Source organism: Homalodisca vitripennis, chromosome 1 (genome assembly GCF_021130785.1).
Source record: "Homalodisca vitripennis isolate AUS2020 chromosome 1, UT_GWSS_2.1, whole genome shotgun sequence".
NCBI classification, from domain to species: domain Eukaryota; kingdom Metazoa; phylum Arthropoda; class Insecta; order Hemiptera; family Cicadellidae; genus Homalodisca; species Homalodisca vitripennis.
The window spans coordinates 9950737-9957747 of NC_060207.1; the positions used below are offsets into that span (position 1 = coordinate 9950737).

At 31.5% G+C, this 7011-nt stretch overlaps 1 non-coding gene across 1 annotated transcript; it reads left to right on the forward strand.

Annotated features, from left to right (window-relative positions):
• The first annotated feature begins 3035 nt into the window (after positions 1–3035).
• Positions 3036–3106, forward strand: Trnaa-ggc. The gene has a single exon. It is a non-coding gene; the product is annotated as a tRNA-Ala (tRNA).
• The last annotated feature ends 3905 nt before the right edge of the window (positions 3107–7011 follow it).

The window sequence follows — 7011 nt, forward strand, 5'->3', positions numbered from 1 at the left end:
ATGCGGAAGTGTTTTTTAAGGCACCTGTACAACATACATTTATCTCTGTTGTAAATAATCTTTAGATTAGATTACATCTCTATTATTTCCTTTTTTCTGTTCTCAGAGAACAAGAAGCTGAGAAATTGCAGCAGTCCTAAAAGGTCACTGTAAAACACACAGCATACAAGTTTTACAACTTATACTATATTTAAAGTTGATACTATATTTAGTTGCTTTGGCGAAAGATAAGTTTTAGAAAGTCATTGTAGAAAACAAAGAAGTTTTATTACTCGTTTGTAAAATATACAGTTATTCTGGTATTTCATGTTCCTTCTTAACGTTCCAGTTTTAATATTATGATATTAGCAAATTATATCGGCACAAACATTTAAAATTCCAACTACATGTTCTCTGAGAGTATACTCTTAGAAATTATTAATGAAATGAATAATATATTATAATATTCAGAATGATTGAGGACTGCAGATCGTGCATTGCTTGGATGTTGCATACATATGTGTTATGCAACACAACATAACACTACGTCATATGCCGTAACATAATGTATTATTGTTATGCCTGATTGGAATAGTTAGCAGACAGTTAGTCATACAAATAATAATCAACAACAATCAGAGATTAAGTTACTGAAAGTGATTCTTACTTAGTTGGTAGGACTTCTTTATAAGTATACAGCCCAAACCGGGCCCAGTATAACTCGTTAAACGGTTTTACTGAAAAGATTAAACAGGTTGAACTTTTGATCCTTAAGATTTAGCCTACAGGTATTTTTATCATCACCTATGGTACTTATTTATATACGCGTTCATTGTTTACGTAAATATTTTTATTCTAATAAAACTTGCATGGGAAAGTAAAATACTGGTTTTTCGATGAGGTTCATATCGTATTTTGAACTGTTAATTGCTCAATAGTAAACATTCAAGTTCAAAAACAATTTGATATAAGGTATAAAGTTGCTGCTTGAGAAATGTTCGATGAAGAGTTGTTTTATTAGTCGTAAAATTGTGGAACCAGTGTTCATTATTTGTGATATATTTTATGTCAAGGAATTTCAATTCACTTAAATAATATACACACAAAACTTATTGTTGGCTGATCATTAACATGGCTGAACAAACTGAAGGGCTAGAAAATTGTAATTTCTTTCCGTCTGTATGTCTGTCTCTTAGAACAGTATCTCTGACTTATTGACTAGAAATGTTGCATGAAGTTGTATTTCTCGTATATAGGCGACATTATGAGTCCGCCTCTTGAATAAAGGCATACTTCATTTCATTTCATTTCAGTTTAAGTGCATGTTACTCAACAAGATTTTGCTCAGCGTTACAGTAAATTTTTTATTGGTCTTATGGTTAAAAATAATTCTAACTACAAAATCGTAGATATAATTGTTTAAAAAAATAGTACATGTACAATTTTAACTTTTGACGAAGTAAAATAATATGTAACCAACATGTCAGATTTTAATGAGCTACAAAATTGAAATTGTGCATGCAGCTTCAATGAACTCAGTCACGCTATACTAATAATGTAATTATTTATTTAAACTAGTTTTTTGTACCTATTATTTATTTTTACAGATGTAAATTATTGTATTAATCATATACAGTTAAGTAACATTACACTAAGAAATACTAAACTCCAACACGTTTTAGCATAAAGTTATATTTTACTTTGATTTTGAATAAAATAAATAATTTTTATTGAATTCATACAAAACTACGGACAGAAACCTGAATAATATCAGACCATTCAAGACAGATATTCCTTTTAGCTCAATATTCCAAGCTGCATGTTACAGTTGTTATCTTTGTGTGTTCCCGCTCGCGTCAATAAATTCACATGTAATCCCTGGCTGTTATCAGTTGGCTAATTACGTGAAACGATACCATTTAATGGATGGTTTTATTTGAACACTGCAGGATTCTTTACCATAAAACCGTCTTTCTTGTTTCATTAGTTTTATTTTATGTCACGCTAAAGTTAATTTGTTGCCTTTGTAAAATTTTTTGCCTTGTAAAATGAATTAAATATTATATTTTAATTATTATTACATATTATTATAAATCTTAGAATATCGAGTTACTATGATGTATATTATCATAAATATATATAAAACACTCTCAGAGTTTTGTGTCATTCAAAACCCTTAACTTATATAATTTTTACATATAAAATTATTAAACCCCGTCTTTTTATGAAAAATCAGTTTATTATTCATACTTTAGTTTTCTACAGCAATGTTTCCACTGGTTGCCGTACATGACATATAAGATATTTAGTATGGGTATGGTTCGAGGTAAAGGCCGGTTACTAGGTATCTTAGGTGTCGAGATCCTAAGATCAAGGATAGTTGGTTATATCAGCCACGCCACCTAGGAGCGTGTCTACAGTCAAAGTGGACAGCGAATAGCAATCTCTCATGTCAATCTAGCAACAGACCTTTAACACTTAGGGAGCTCCACCAACTCCAACAGTCAGTCATCTCCCGTAGTATACTAGACCTATAGATCCACCCTTGTACCTCAATATCTCGACATTTGCGGCTAGTGATGTGTCGCTCCTGGAAATCCACAAGGTTGCTTACATATAAATGACACATCGGTTTTTTATATAACCTGTGTAGGTTCAGTTGGAAGTATAAATTAGCCAGAAGTGAACCCTCATGGGGAGAGGCGTTGAAAACTAAGGAATTATCTTAAAAGCTTTACAATTTTTAAAGATTACAAAGGGGAATCGTATAAGTCACACTGAATTTCTTTTTAATATGTTTAAAAGTACATAAACATATTATGTACTTTTAAACATGCAAGTGAGAGATCCGGGTTCACGTCCCGGCGGAGCAAGTACTTTTTGCGATTCAATGTTTATTGAAATTAAATAAGGCTATTACCATTTATACAAATTTAATGTAAATAAAAGTCATTTGACAGGTATTTGGTCTTCCGATCATATGTTAGTTTGGTTATTTAAACGCATATGTGACAGATACGGCCAAATACAAAATAATTGAATCGTAAAAAGTGAGGTGCTCTGTGGTGTAATGGTAGCACATTCACCCGGCAAGTGAGAGATCCGGGTTCGAGTCCCGGCGGAGCAAGTACTTTTTGCGATTCAATTTTTATTGAAATTAAATAAGGCTATTGCCATTTATACAAATTTAATGTAAATAAATGTCATTTGACAGGTATTTGGTCTTCCGATTATATGTTAGTTTGGTTATTTAAACGCATATGTGACAGATACGGCCAAAATACACAGATGTGACAAAATACACAATAATTGAATCGTAAAAAGTGAGGGCTCTGTGGTGTAATGGTAGAACATTCACCCGGCAAGTGAGAGATCCGGGTTCGAGTCCCGGCGGACCAAGTACTTTTTGCGATTCAATGTTTATTGAAATTAAAAGTACATAAAGTTTGGTGGTGTATATGAAGTCACTATATGTGTAAATATGTTTTATAAGTGGAAAAGCTCACCATTTTGGCTTATTTAATTGAATTACTTTTTTAAATAGTGAAAGTATATACAATAAATTATTACTATAATTATTTTAAGTTTTGGATACATGTTACAAGGTGTGAGTACGTTACACCATGTGTTGCGCACATCCTGTGCTGAGGATGCATGCAGTATTAAATGGAAATTTTCAAGTTTATAGCTTATTTTATTCTTGAGCTGTCTTGTAAAGAGACAATCAAAACACACAGAATATAAAAGTCAACTTACCCTCGACATACATAAGATGTCAGCCAAGTCTTTCTCGACTTATTTTTCGGATAGTTATGCTATATGCGTTACTGTGTTACACGTTTTATATGTCACATAATTGTACGTTTGAAAGTTCATTTATTTTGAAATTTTCACGCTGCCATCAACTCTAAGAGTAGGTTATAAGTGTTGCATAGCGTTCAGCCAAATACAATGCACGATCATCGACCTCAGTGTTGCCAGTATAGAAATAAAGCTTCATGGACAATTTCAGTTCGTTCTCGAGATCGTACAGACTGACAGAAATACAGTAAGAAATAACGTTGTTTCGTCTGCTCGATAAAACTATTTCGATAACACTCAGCCAATTAAATGTTAAGGGCACAGAAAGATATAATTTGTATTACTGATATGGTATCGTACAATTCTCGAATCCGTTAGTCAAGTAAGATTTTGACCATGTTTTATAAATAATAAAAGTTCCTGAAATATTCCAACACATCTCCATTCTGTAACTATAAAATAAATTGCTGATTATCCTTTCTCAGACATATGTATATGAAACAACTGGTTTCCTTGAAATGAGATGTAAATTACAGCTATTATCTAATTCACAGATATTGATGCTATATTATCGTACACGTCCCTTAAAATTTAGTTTTATCTAATACATGTGCTAAATAATAAAGTGGTAAAACCAATAACGTATTTATTTTTTAGTTGCTCAGAATCATAAATGTTAAATAAGTGCAAACGACCAATGTCTAAATATGTAATCTAGTAGCATATGAAAGTGTTATTATCGTTTTACGTTTATTTGCCATCTGTTATATGTAAATTATAACTTAGGAGCCATTAGCCAATTCTGGTTTATATTGAAATGTACAAAATAGTTTTCCCTCAGAAACAAATTTATCGCAGCCATCCGTATTACGGAGATTTAAATGTAATGTATCGAAGGGATAAAATATATAATTATAATATTTACTAGGATTTTAATTGGTGATTGTTATGTCAGCGTCATTCAGAAAATTGAACGAAACTGAGAATTGCCTCTTAAATGGCCATATGTTTAAACGTCCTGATGGTTACCACCTATTTACATTTCTCACTTAACACTTGTGTGTCAAGCCCAAAAGAAATATAAAATGAGAACTAATTTACAGTGTCTATAACTTATATCGTCTTGATATCCTTAAATTTTGACTACTCTGCCAAGACTAGCTTGGCTTACGATTAATTTGGTCTTAGGCAGAGTTTATTTATTTATTTCTAGAGAACCCATGTTGTTTGCGAATACAATGAACATTTCCTCTCGGATCCTAAACTATTACCATAGTTATGGACACTATTAACGTGTAAATACCTCGTAACTCAATTATGCGGCCATCGCTTTGAAACATGGTGAAAAATCAAATACAAACAAAGGGGTTTTTTAAGTAACTTGAGAATTGAAAAAGGATTTCTCAATTTTCCTATAAGATATTGACTATTATCTCTCGAACATACGCATGCCCGATATCTTCAAACATCTTGAGCTGTTTTCAAAGCTAATGATTGTTTTACTCTTTTGTAATTTTTAAAATACCTGTTATAAGTCACTAGAGACCATGAAATTAAATTAACAGCTTTTTAATATTTGGAAGGGCACATTATAACAATTGTTTTCTTAGATCACGCTTGACAACAAACTTAAAAACGGTACATTGTAACAGTAATGCCATACTAAATGTCGTATCAATCAATTAAGAATACAGCAGTAGTCCTACCCATAGAACAGTATAATTTTATAAATGCAAGTAGCTTTGGATATGAAGATAATTGAAGGTATCCAGATAAAATTTTGAATACAAGGATGGAATATTCTAATTTTAATCTTCCTGAGAGCTTTAATATTAAAAGCACACCAAGACCGTTTAAAAGACAAAAATAGGTCTCAAAACTACCAAAGGGTTTTTTTAGTGTTGAGAATAATAATGAAAATAATCCCAGGTGTTTATTTCATAGGGAAGGAACGGTATTTGTTGGATATTCTGTTCCCTAGAAAAACACTTAAGCTCTTATAGATTCTAAGTAGTAAGTATTCTAAGTAGCCGATAGCCTCAGTTTTGAGAACATTTTTATACTTTCAAAGATAAACTTTACTTATATTGAATCATCAAGCTTATTAATCTTCACATATCCTGCAAAGCTTCATCGTAGTTTTAATGAAGGCACTTTTAATAAAATAATTATAATGACTAGAAAATTAATTAGAAAATGAAAAAAAAATTGTAGATAATGGATTGTTCTCGTTATCGATGTTTATTTGCAGCATGACATTATTTTATAACACCGTGGTTTTTGAAACAGACGTATTTTTTATCTATTAATTAATACAATTATATGGTAATAAACAATTTAAAAGGATCTTGTGGGTTAATTAAAACAATCCGCATTATGTTTGTAGATAACGGGCCCCGTAACTTAGTACCTGAGTTGTGTAAGTAACAAGTTAGCTGGAACTTCTGTAATGTTATTCAGAATCGGTACGCCGGATCTTGCTTGAGGACGCTTAATATAAAATTCATTGTATTTTGAAGGAGATACAAGCTAAGATGAAAATTACTTCACTGGGAGCATTAAACTCATTTACCATTTACACATATTATTATATCGTTAATTTATTTGTCTTAAACAATACACTTTTTGATCTGATAAGAATGAACAAACACGATTAAAAATAAAATAATAAATATAAACACTCTTCTCAGTAAGTGATACTGGCGTACTGCATAAAAAAGCCACTTTATTACAAAATAGTGATAAAAATACAATGTATGCAAGGTATGTCACACCACGTGTTGCTGAAATTGATTACAAAACTTCATACTTATAGCTGATTTAATTCTGTCCGCAGTGGATGATAAGCAGACTGTCAATCGTACAGGATAAAATTTCTCTCTTCCAACTGAAAACAGTCTTTTGACAGCCTACTGGGTCCAATGGTTGCCAATTTCCATATTTGGACATTCGCCGTCATAAAATTAATTCTTAATTGGGTAGAAATGGAGTCTGTATGTGCAATATTTCTCGAAGTATATTGTCACGAGATATATTCCAACTTTTTTTCATTATATTGGTTTTTGTATCAGTGTTAAAATAATAAAAGATCCGGTGAGCGATGGAGGGTACTACAACAAAAGAGTGTGCTGAAACCAAGTCTTGTAACCGAATTTTAACATTAACTCTTTAACTACATTATTTTTTCTGTTACTAACCGAATAAAATTGTCCCATATTAAATTGTTACAGA